This window comes from Macaca thibetana, chromosome 2 (genome assembly GCF_024542745.1).
Source record: "Macaca thibetana thibetana isolate TM-01 chromosome 2, ASM2454274v1, whole genome shotgun sequence".
Lineage (NCBI taxonomy): Eukaryota > Metazoa > Chordata > Mammalia > Primates > Cercopithecidae > Macaca > Macaca thibetana.
Window position 1 is genome coordinate 23,274,282 of NC_065579.1, and position 12,530 is coordinate 23,286,811.

General features: G+C 41.1%; 1 protein-coding gene across 1 annotated transcript in view; it reads right to left on the reverse strand.

Annotated features, from left to right (window-relative positions):
* RARB (retinoic acid receptor beta) overlaps positions 1-5,428 on the reverse strand; it is a 770,770-nt gene extending 765,342 nt beyond the window's left edge. Inside the window, exon 1 of the mRNA XM_050779494.1 lies at positions 5,346-5,428. The gene's annotated coding sequence lies outside the window, so the exon portion shown is untranslated. The remainder of the gene's footprint in view (positions 1-5,345) is intronic.
* Between the last annotated feature and the right edge of the window lie 7,102 nt (positions 5,429-12,530).

Sequence of the window (12,530 nt, forward strand, 5' to 3'; positions counted from 1 at the left end):
GTCCAATGATACCACTGAATGATCACTGGACTCTTGTTTACCACTGAATGATCACTGGACTCTTGTTTACATGATTACATTGAGGTCATCACTGTTCTTTTGAGGGAGGTAAAACCTTTTACCTTTACCTCTCAGATGTACCACATACAAAGTGAAGTGAACTCAAGGATGCCAGTTATGCTCAGAACAGTGGCTTCCTAGTGAAAGAGGGGAAGCCTGCTACAACAGTCCTGGGGTTGACATTAATGATACTTCTCACTCAAATATTTTGCTTTCATTTTTAATTTTTGTCAAAAAAAAATCTGTATACAACATTGAACATGCTTGATTCTCAGTCTTTTAAATATATTTCTAAGTTTATTATGATATGTACTCTGCTGGCCAAGAGAAAAAGCAGGCTATTCAAGATTATGATTACTTAAATTTACTTTTTTTTAGTGGTAGAATTTAATCTGACTTCATTTTCCTAAAATTAACAATCAAGCATAGTACTGTGTTCCAAATTTGGCAAAAGTGAAATTCCATAATCTGTCGCTTTAGCGTGGGATCCACTAAGCATATTTCTCAGCTCACAAAGGACTTCTACCTTGGAACATATCCAACCTCTTAGTATTAAATTGGTGAGTTACCATGAAAGGTATAAGCTCTTTCTTAATTGCTGTTCAAGTTCCTAATATTAGATTGTGTGAAACTTATATAATCTGCAAAATATAGCAAATCAGTTTATCTTTAAATAGTGATACTAGTCACACACATCTATCATGTCAGGACAAAAATAATAGGTAAAAGGTGATATTGGCCTGGACACTAGGGGTTATGATGGAGGTGAACAAAGGTGAGATATGAGCAGGGGTAATAGTCCAAAATACTTACCAACTGGTATGGCCAGAGCACTGGCCAATCAGAACAACTGCAGACTATAATCCACCAATGCTGGCAGGCCTACCTGTGGGTATCAGGCACATGCCTACCTTGGACACAATGTACATGACAAATAAAGAAATAGTTGAGGCAAAGGAATAAATCTATGTTTCTAGACTGAACAATTAGTATGGTACTGTCATTTCCACAAATGAAGAAGACTAAAGAGAGAATAATTTTAGAAGGTTATTGGTAGTGATAATATAACCTTTAATTTTGGATGTAAAATGTTGGATATGCTTGTGAAACATCCAAATGGAGATGTTAAGTGAGCAATTGAATAGATGTTGCTGGAGCTCAGAGGTCAGGAGTGGATTAGAGACATAAATTGAGTTGTTGTATGGATAAGACTTAAAACCATGAGAATGAAAGATATTACCTAAAGCGGAAGGCGGGGAGGGAAGAGGAAGGCGATATAAAAAGATGGGCTAGAATATAGCCCTAGTGTTGGAAAGATCCAGTCTTTATTTAGAGATGAGATCATGGAAGGGGAGCCAGCTGGGAAATAATCAACTCTAAAATGGGGAACTAAAGACATACAGTCCCACGGAAGCCACCAAAGTCAGTGAAAGATGCCAACAGAATATACCTTATGACAGAAAAGGGACAAGTCAACTCTGTCCAATGCTCCAAGAAGTTGAGTAAGAGTGCAGATCACTGCTCAGTAGTCACTGCTGATGTCAAGAGAAGTTGTTTTCGTAAGCGGTGGAGGCAGAAGCCACACTGGAGGAGGACCGACAGTAAGGTAGAGAGGAGGTGGAGATTAGCATGTGGAGATTAAAATGTGCAGACAAGCCTCACCAGAAGTTTGACAATGACATGGAGAAAATAAATGAGGTAAGGGTTGCTGGGAAGTATGGGATCCAGCGTTGGTTTTAAACATAGAAGACATTAAAAATATGTTGACATGTAATTGTTGTAAAAACCCCATGATTTAGGGAAGTGTTCTTTCTGTCATTTATCAGATGAGAAAACTGAGGTTCAGAGAGGTTAAATAACTGGATCAGGTTCTCATAACTAGTAAGAAACAGAGCTGAAAGTTGAGTCTAGCCTATTTTATTCCCAAGTTCTAGGATAGGTGGACACTTCTCATATTTTATTGCATTTATTTTCCCACATAACTGTGTACTCATTTTAAGAACTTTATTTTTAATAGACATTCATTGTATATCTTATGGGACTCAATTTTTTCTAAATACAGGGGATGAGTCTAACTCATCCTTGAAACCCCAGTACCTAGTACAACAGTTGGTCATTAATAATGGGTACTTAATAAATGCATGGCACAGAAATGAATAAACAAATGAGTTTGTAGCCAACTAACCGCTAAGAACTTACCCCAATCTTACACAATCACTAGGCTCCACTGTAATGAAGGGCTTACTTCCCATTTAAATTTTTTTTTCTCTGTACTTGAAATATATACAAAGTCTTTATTCTCTCATGGAATCTATTCTCAGGTAATACTGATTTCATTGTGCTCTTCCACATGAGATCAGCAGATTTGTATGGGAAGGAAAAGGGATATTCAATCACTGTGTTATTTTATGAGTCTGGTAATAATAAATAGATATTTTTAAACATTGATGTGCTTGATTGATCCTTCTTAACCACATGTTTTGCTCAGCTGTTTTGCTGGCATTTTACTTTACAGCCTTTTTAATGCAGTTATTATTTTTTCCCTTTATCATATGAGTAAAGAAGTTTTAACAAATGTCCCTATGGTTAAAACAATGCACAATACTTTTAAAATGTGTGAACTCTGATGATTAATTGTCTTAAGATGTTTATAACTTAAGTTTCTGCTGAAATAATTTTGCTTTGAACTTCTTCCAATAAACTCCTTCCTTCTTTCAGAAAATTTACCCTTTGAAAGTCTGAATAGAAAAAAATAGTTTTTCAGATTAACAAAACTGCTTCATGACATAATGTGTGGCTCTTCAGTTCAGTTTTGTTATGATTTGCTAGCAAAGAAGTTTAGGGTCTGTGCATCTCCTAATTACATATATATTGTTAAAGCTACCTTAGCCAAGTTAAATAAAATAAGGATGCCTAAAGTAGGTTAAATTTGCATTCTGATTATTTGCAACAGTTTCTAATCCCACAGAGTTTCTTTTTTTCTTCATGCTTAAGGTAAGAATTACCTACTAGTTCCCCCCGCCCCGCCATATCTATAAGCATCACGTATTTTTTTGTCCAAGAAGGAATATACTATACAATTTAGCTATTCATTTATGCAAATGATGGTAAACAGAATTATAAAGACAGATAATAAACAGCAAATGAGGTTATTTTGTTTCACGCTTTATGTTGTCAGAGTTCTGAGCATGGTTTAGTGTTTTCTATTCATGACTTTATATTACCAAATTACTCCCTGATGGCGTCTCAGATGTGCTTTTGTCTGCAAATGAGAAGGAATAAAATACCAGGACATTAACGTTAAATTACAATCGTTAATGGCGTAAATACGAAAATAATTACTGCATCATACCATCAATTGTTATGTGTTCATTACTGAAGTTCTTGTAAAGCCTTCATTTTCTTGTTACAATTATTTTTTCCTTTATTTTTGTCTGGCTATTTTATAGCTCTGACAGTACTTTAGCAACATTCAGCAGTTACACAAGCCATTTAATCCGGCTCAAAGCTTCATTTAAACTTCATTTAGCTGCATTTTATTTGTGTATACATGCCTTTTACTTCTTTCTGACAGTCAAAAGGTACTTCTGGAGTAGGTGCTGTAAAGATGTGTCAAAGGAGACTATCTAAAACCAGCAATAAACTTCGGAGAGGGTTTTAGACTTACTTTACCATGGCTCGATAAGATACCTTTATTAAATAATCAAACTTATTGCGCCCCCATCTCTAAAATTTTAGCTTCAGGGCTATTTTCTTCTTCTTCTCCTACTTCTAGAACCTCTTTTTAAAATTAATTTATATATCTGCGTCCAATCAGGTAAGATGCTTTTACATCTCGGCTCTCGACTCTCTCCCATTCTGTTTCTTCTTCTCTGCTCCGCCTCACCTGTCTTTCTCCCGGTCCTACCTCTTTCCTCTTCTCTCAGTGGTCCCTCCATAGCTGGCAGAGCAGGGACCCCCTCCAGACAGACAGACCGACAGACAGACACACACACACACACACACGTGCGCACACACACACCCTACACTCTAGCCGTCTGGTCCTGGAAGGGTCGTTCAAACGCACCCTTTTGTCTGCTTCACTCTGCGACCATCACTTCGCCTCTGCCTGCCTGCCTCGGGCGGGGAGTGTCAGGGAAACTCAACCCGCGCTGAGAGCTGGAAGGGGGCGGGGCGGGGGTGTGTGGAGGCACAGCGGGCGGTCCAGCACCCGAGCATCCTTGGCCACGGCGCGCGCGCGCGCGCACACACACACACACACACACACACACGTCTTCTGTCACCTGTTCACGTTCAACGCCAGCTCTAGCTCTAGGTAAAACTTATCCCTCGTCCCCACCCCCACCCCCACCTCCGGGAGTCCACGTACAAGACATCGCGTGCACACCTTCTTCAAAATATCCGGAGGGAGAAAAGTGCACACTGGGGCGCACTACAATTACACAGAATCCTAGTACCTCTCTCTTCTCTGTTTTTCCGCCCATCATCTCCACAATCACACACAGCCCCTTCCTGCCAAAGCGCGCACACAGCAAGCACCCCTTCCCGGCTGACAATCCAGGCTTGGAGGCTCAGCCTCCAAGGCTCGGTCCCTGGCCGGGTCCCTCTGCCTAGCGCCAAGCCCCTAGTACTCTCTCCAACTCCTGCCATGTGCAGCCTGGCGCTACCCGCTCCCTAGGCCCAGCCAATGCTCAAACTTTTTCTCGCCCTTTCTCCGGCCCCAAAGCATGCCGCGACCCAGAGGTCCGATACCCCGGCCCCGATCTTAGACCCCCACAGGGGAATGGAGCGAGAACCCCTGCTCCCGAGGGCGCCAGGTCTCGCCGTGTCCAGCCCTAATGTGCGCAGGACAGCGCTGGACCCGGCAGGGATGGGAAGGGAGCCGGGGAGGATCCGACTGGCAGGTGCAACTTGCCAACGACTCCTGGGTTCACGCCCCTGGGGACGGCTGGTTTGGCCTAATGAGAACAAAGCTGGAGTCCGGGGAGACTGTCAGACAGGCGCTAAGACAATAGCAATAAAGGGAACTTGGAAGAGGACTGCTGCGCAAAGTTGTCCTCGAGTCCAGATGTCCTGGGATCGGTCGCGGACTCCCGCTGCAGACACCCCACCCCCAGCCCCTGGCCCCGCCGCGGTACACGCAAAATCCCTGCTAGGCAGCCGGTCCCTGGATGCCATGCAAATGCCCTGGTCTTCCAGACCCAGCTTGGGGCTCCGGGGACGCTCGGGGCTTGGACAGCAGCCACCCAACAGCAAGACCCGCCAGCGCGCTCTCCTGGCTTTACCTTTCGGCGGGCTGCCTGGGAGTCCGCGGCGCGCCGCCCGCTGGCTGTGCCCTCAGCCCCTGCCGCCGCCGCTGAGAGGAGACAGCGGGAGCCCGGCTCGCTGCGCCCCGCCCCCGGGCGCCAGGCCCCGCCCCCGGGCGCCACGTCCCGCCTCTCCACGCTGGCCCGCAACCGCGCGGAGCCACGACGGCCCAGTGGGGTTTCCGCGTGAGCTGAGCAGGAGGCGGCGGCCGGCTGTTACTGCCGCCACTGCTGCTGCTCTGGTTGCTGCCCCTGCCGCCTTCACCGCTGTGGCTGATGCATGCCACAGGCCAGCCAGGATGTCCCAAATTGCCAAGGAGTACCGCCACCCTCCTCCCCAACAAAAGAGACTATTGGAAATAAACTCCAGAATAGGGCTACTCTGAGTGTGTTCCATGCACTGGCAGCGTCAGCATCACCTAGGGGCTTGCTAGAAATGCAAATTTCTGGGTCCTACCCCAGATCTAGTGAACCAAAATCTCTGGAGAGGGGGCCTAGTATTGTGTATTTTAAGAAGCTCTCAGGGAGATTCCAAGCACATGAAAGTTGGAGAAGCACCGCTAAGAGAACTAATTGGCTGATGAGATGCATGCTCCCGCAGTCCTGAGACTCACAAGCCCACCCTGGCTGAGGGTTTAACTTGGCAGTGTTTGCAAAGCTCAAGAGTACTTGTCTGCGCCCTGGATGTCATTCATCTTGCTTTATTGACTGAGAAGTCTTTAGAGATAAACAGAGGGGGGAATACATTTACTTCTGATCTGACAGCTCTAATGAGCTCAAAGAAGAATTATGTAAACATTATTAAGTGTAATAAACACGTGTCGGCATCAGGCAATCTTCTCTGGAGAAGGCTTGGCAAAAGCCGGCATGAGCCAACATTTTATTCATAATGTCTTTTTAACTTTATGTTGCCTGTGTAATAGGCCTTTGGCTTTGCTGTTTCCCGGACGGAAAATCATTACCCCAGTAATGGATGAGCCAGTTCAGAAGGAGAACCACTGGGATGCTGAGCACTTTCATTCATAAATGCTATGTATCAGACACAAAGGAAACCATCTTCTGTCAATGTGCCATTTTAATTATCTAACTGCTGTACAGGTTTCTTGTTTCAACTTCCTAAGGCATCAACTGTAGAAAACAAATAAAAGTTAGCCATTCATTCACTCACCATTTTATTTGTAGTGAGTTCTCCTCACTTTTTCCCACTGTACTTTCCAGAACTTTGGACATTATTAAATACAGATGTTCCTAGACATATGACAGGGTTACCTTCTTATAAATCCATTGTAAATTGAGAATATCAAAAATGCATTTAATACATATTACCTACTAAATATCAGAGCTTAGCCCAGCCTACCTTAAACATGCTCAGAACACTTACAGTCGGTAGCCTACAGTGGGGCAGGATCATCTGGTAACACAATACACTGTAGAGTATCTGTGGTTTACCCTGGTGATTGCATGGCTGGCTGCCGCTGCTGCTGCCACTCGGCCTATCTCTCAAGAGTATCCTACTGCTTTAGCACTATCGGAAAGTCAAAAAATTTAAAAACCATAAGTTGAACCATCTTAAGTTAGGGACTGTCTGTACTGGAGGAATTGATGATCCATTGCCAGGGAAGAAAATGATGACACTACCTTGACCTCCACTGCTAGCTCTAGGAATTGATTCTGGTTTTGAATATTTATTTGGTGTAGATGTAGAAGTTTGAATTGGTTCTGGTTTTGAACATTTATTTGGGGTAGATGTAGAAGTTAGAAGTTCCGGTCCTCAAGAAAGCCTTGTGAAAGCCTTACTCTGGTGTTCTGAGCAAGTGAGCCTTCAAGAAAGCCTCTTCTGTGCCACCTTCATGTTCCTCCTTCCTAAAAAAATGTCAACCTGCTCTCAGCACCAAAAGCATTACCATTTTAAGTAATGAAAGAGGAACATTATTATCAAGACAATCAGTCCATCAAAGAATCCAAACAGTTTGGCCTCTCTTTCCAAATTCCAAGAGTAACATGGGAGAAAAGACTAGAAATCTGGAACCACAGTGCTTATTCTGGAAAGGATATAGAATAGGAATGAAAAGAAAGACAAGGAAAGGATGAAGGAAGAAAAGAAGGGAAAGAAAGAGGGAGGAAGAAAGAAGGTAAGAAGAAAGAGAAGGAAGGAGAAGAAGAATGGGAGGAGAAAAGAAGGAAAAGAACATTAACCACTATTAAGACATTTGAAATTAGAAAGAAAATTGGAAAGAGATGGCAGGATGGATGGGGGGGCAATGTGGCAGAGAGCGCCATGCTTATCCAACTGTACGTCAAGAGTAGGTTTCTTAGGTCAGTTTCCAAAGGAACAGACCCTGAGTAAGGATTCAAGTGATTTATTAAGAAAGTGCTCATAGGAGAAATCAGTAGGGATATTGGGGAGAGTGGCAGGGGCAGCAGAACAGGAAAGAGAATAAGCTGAACAAGAGTTCAAAAGTCCCACAGCAGTGGATAGGGCTTGGCTTGATTCTGCAGGGAACTTCCAGAGTTTAAGTTAAGCCTCTAAATTGCCCTACACTGAATGAAGAGAGCTAGGCAGTTTATTTACCTAGGAGGTAAACAGCCTCCCAGGGGAAATAAACTTCTTGGTACATCTGTAGGCTCCAGTAGCTTGAGGGCAGTCCTTCAGAGAAAAAGCAAAGTTGCTAGTAGTTGAAAGCAATGGAACTCAGAAATTTGGGGAAGGTGGGATGTGACACAAAAAATAGTAAAACAAATTGTATACTATGTGAGTTGATTCTTGACTTTGTATACTTCAGACAAAGTCAAATGTGAGTTTTCCATTTTGGGTACCAGGCATGAGCTGAATGACTAAAACCTCACCCAAGAGGACTTGACATTGGGAAAGAGAACCTCAGCAATAAGTGGCTATGGGATGTCCTACGTGATGGGATAGTGGCGGAATTAAAGAGGCTTGGAAAATGTGAAGTCATGTCAAAGCACTGAGATGTAGGCCAGCTCTCCAGTGTCCTCATAACCTTGTCACCCACATGAACCAGCATTTGGCTACCTGGCATAAGAATGTATCGACAACAAGTCCCTCTTAGCCAAAGAATTCATGACAACTCACCCAAGTGCAGATAAATAGTGGGAATTTGCCTGTCCTTCTCTTTTCCCATTCCTGCTCCTAAGACCAGAGGAAAGGGGAGTTGTGCCTTGAAAGTAGAAGGAAAAGGTATCTCCAAACCAAGCCTGGGTTCTCCTGGAATCCTTTGTGCTGATTTGAAAAGAGGAATAAGAACAAGCTTGCTGCCTTCTCAACGAAGGCTCCTTAAGCTCAAGACTGGTCTGTGATCAGGAAAAGAGAGCTCTGAATTGGAGACAAAACTGGAAATTTAAATTTAAACTTGATGGATTTTTAACAGTTGAAACTGAGTAACTGAAAGTTAACCAGAAATGATGAAATCTGCCCAAGGTCTTGTTAAGGGGTCTTCTACCTTACGGAAAAGGGAAAATTGACATAATGCATTTGAGACAGTGGTTTGAGAAAAATGTAATAGTTTCATGTTTATACTTCAGTTTGTACAACAAATTGGTTATATTTGAAATTGTTTACTCCTGGCTGCCTCCCATGCGGTGTCCTCAAGTAACTTTCCCTACCTTAGGTGAGCCTCCACACCAGTGTTTACTGGGATGGCTGTGGCCTGGCATGGCTAGTCCTGCCCAATCGTCATGTGCCCCGAAATATTAAAAGTATTAGCAAGGCACAAAGGAAAAGCTATCATGTAACTATACATGGTTAAACACCACGTATAGTGTAAGTCTAATTATTTTGCTTTATTTTGAGGAAAATGACCAGCTCAGAAATATTCATAGAACAGCTTCTTCTCACTTTTCATTTGTAATTTCCTTCAAAATATCTCTATAAATACGTTGCTTTTATTTTGGTTGGAATGTTTGGCCCTGGGTATATGCACGTTGGTTCAATACTTTGGGAAACTGTTTCTATCATTAACTAAGAACAGATTTGGATGATAATCTGAAGCTGGGAGAATCTGGTTTTGAAGATATTGTCATTCTGCCATCATAGAGATGTCAGGAGTCCACTGTTCATTTTCACCAGTGTTTGGAATGCTCTGTTCTGTCCCAGTTAGAGATTCCAGCCCAAGTTTTCTATCTCTTCCTCCATCCTGTCTGGCACTTCCTAACCTGCCCTCTTGTTAGATTCTATTCCCAGACTTCACTTGCTCCGTTTCCCACTTGGACCATGAGTCTAAGATAAGATACACAGTACATCCTGTGCTGAAACAGGGTGATAAATATGATTCATTAAACACAGTGTACATCAATATCAGGTCACGGTGGAAAATATACAGCATAATGAATGGTCTACAGTTTGAGATTCAAGGAAGTGCAGTCGTCCCATGGAGGGTTTTCAGTGGCATCATCAATCATGGAAGTAAAAGTGGAATGGTTTGTGGTTTACTGGAATGCCATAAAGATGTTTTCTACTTCTATTCTCACTCCCCAACAAACTCTCACCTGATTTCCTTGATGATCATAAAATCAATCCACCACCCGTGAGTAACTCACAATTACCCTTTCCCCCTATTGATATCACTTTTTAGGGCATCAGTTAGTGTCATATGATTATCCAAGAGAAGCTTTCCAAAAATAATTTAATATAGGTTGCCAAAACTTATTGACTGACCATGGCCTTAGAATTCCACATCTTGGAAGGGGGTTGAACTACTGATTCCCCAAAGACTAGAATTTCTCTGAAAAAAATTATAAGATCTGGCTCTAACTGCTCACTTAAAAAAAAAAAAATTTCCTCCCATTTCAAATTATTTCTTAAAGGCTCAGTTTTCAGGAAATTAATGTCATTGATAGGGGAAAATGTGAATCTACCGAGAAAATCAGGATTTATGGAGAGTGTACAATGTGCTTAATACAATTGACTCATGAAATTTTATATTCATAAATATTCTTGTTCAATTTTTCTGAACTGAACAGCTGTTTTGGAAGAGAAATTTTCAAATGTAAACTCATTTCATGTATACATAAATTATTAAGATCATTAAAATATGTAGGTAATATTCCCAAGTTGCAGTAGTAGCATAATAAAATATGTGTTTGTGTAAAACATCCAAAGATTTAGTTAGCACAAAGATCTTGTATCTATTTTTTTTAGCTTTTAAGAAAATTGAGAAATTAAGTCAACTTCAATTAAAACAAAAAGATATATATAAACATTTCATCACATTTCTATAAATTATATACTAATTGCATAACTGATTTCTATTACAATTATCGGGAGGACTTAACTTCAGTTTAAAAGACTATATTCAAAACCTCATGCTTCCACTTCAAGTATCTTTTCTTCCTTCGTCACAGCCTCTCAGACATCTGTCTACAACCAAATCAAGTCTCTCTGTGAAGTACTTAATGCTTTGTAAAACTGACACACAAACACACTTTTGGCATTCACCAATTTACATAACCTTAGGAGTAGATTTCATCACAAATCTACAGTGACTCAAAACTAGGTATATATGTCGATATGTGTACTCACAGGACAATATTTTAGATTTCACATAAAGTTATGAATAAATAATTCACCTCTTAAATTAGAAGTGAAGGAAGGTCATCTTCAATTTAATGTTCACTGACTGCTCACTGCGTACTAGGGGCTGTTATCATAAAGATGAACAAGACACAGCCCCTCCCAGCCCACTGTAGATGTAGGGCCATATTTGCAGATTGCATAAACTCCTACATAAATGAAGGTGGTAATTCTTCACAATTGGCATATTCCAAAACGCTCATATTTTTTACTTGCCTTCACAATTATAATGAGATTTTCTCTTAGACGAACTTTAAAACTGTAGCTGTAGTTTGCCGAAAAAATAATCCTTCGGGAATTTTAATTAAAATTGTATGTATCAATGTGGTACATAGGACACTTTCAGAATGTAAATATTGTTTTAATTTTTTAAGTTCATATTTCTCACTAGGAAGATTAAGTAGCCCTCTTCTTTTTCTCTAGTGATTTGGAGATTATAATGTTCAATATTTACTCTATGTGGTTAAATAACATTTTGAACTATATATCATTATCTTTATCAGTAATTAAACATCTTTTTAAAACAATTTGTGAGAGACAATAATCTTGTATGTCTTTATCTTCTTCCCCCCCAAATATCCCCAATAAAAATTTAAAAATAAAGAAATATGACATCCAGATATATAGTACTATTAATTTTTGAATTCTGTGCATGCTCTTCTAAGAAGTATATTTAACATCTCTATCAGGTTTAAAAATCACACAAATAGGCCGGGTGTGGTGATTCATGCCTGTAATCCCAGCACTTTGGGAGGCCGAGGTGGATAGATCACCTGAGGTCAGGAGTTTGAGACCAGCCTGACCAACATGGAGAAACCCTGTCTCTACTAAAAGTACAAAATTAGCTGGGCATGGTGGCACATGCCTGTAATCCCGGCTACTTGGGAGGCTGCAGCATGAGAATCCCTTGAATCCCGGAGGCAGAGGTTGTGGTGAGCCGAGATTGCGCCATTGCACTCCAGCCTGTGCAACAAGAGCAAAACTCTGTCTCAAGAAAATAAAAACATAAATAAATATAAACAAACCACACAAATACAGTACTAGTTAGTTCTGGTGCTGCTATGCATGCATACTGGAATTGAACAATTAAGTAAATGTTAGATTGGCAGATTGTAAGAGATAGGTTTATCACTGTTTGCAGTGGGAGCTAACAGATAAGCAAAGAGGATGCCGGAAGAATCCATGAGATAACAGATTACAGTTTGAAACATTCATATAAACTCATGTTTAGCTTAATATACAGAGAGATAATTATGTATAGAAATACTTATAGAAATGTCGATATATACTGGTTAGTATACATGTGTATATCATCTTGCTCTGTCACCTGAGTGGTCCTAGAAGCAAAGACAGCCCAGTAGCAATGAACATACTTAGCACCCAGATCTTGGTTTCTAATACCATTCTCCAATAAACAGAACCAAGGCTTCTTGGAGAAATGACTGACTCTAGGGTTGGGGCAGGAAATATTAACAATTATCAAAATAACTAATACTTATGACATCATTCCCCTGCTCCTATAAATGAGCTATGTATTTTATATGTATTTTTCTCCTTTAATACTCACAAAAGTG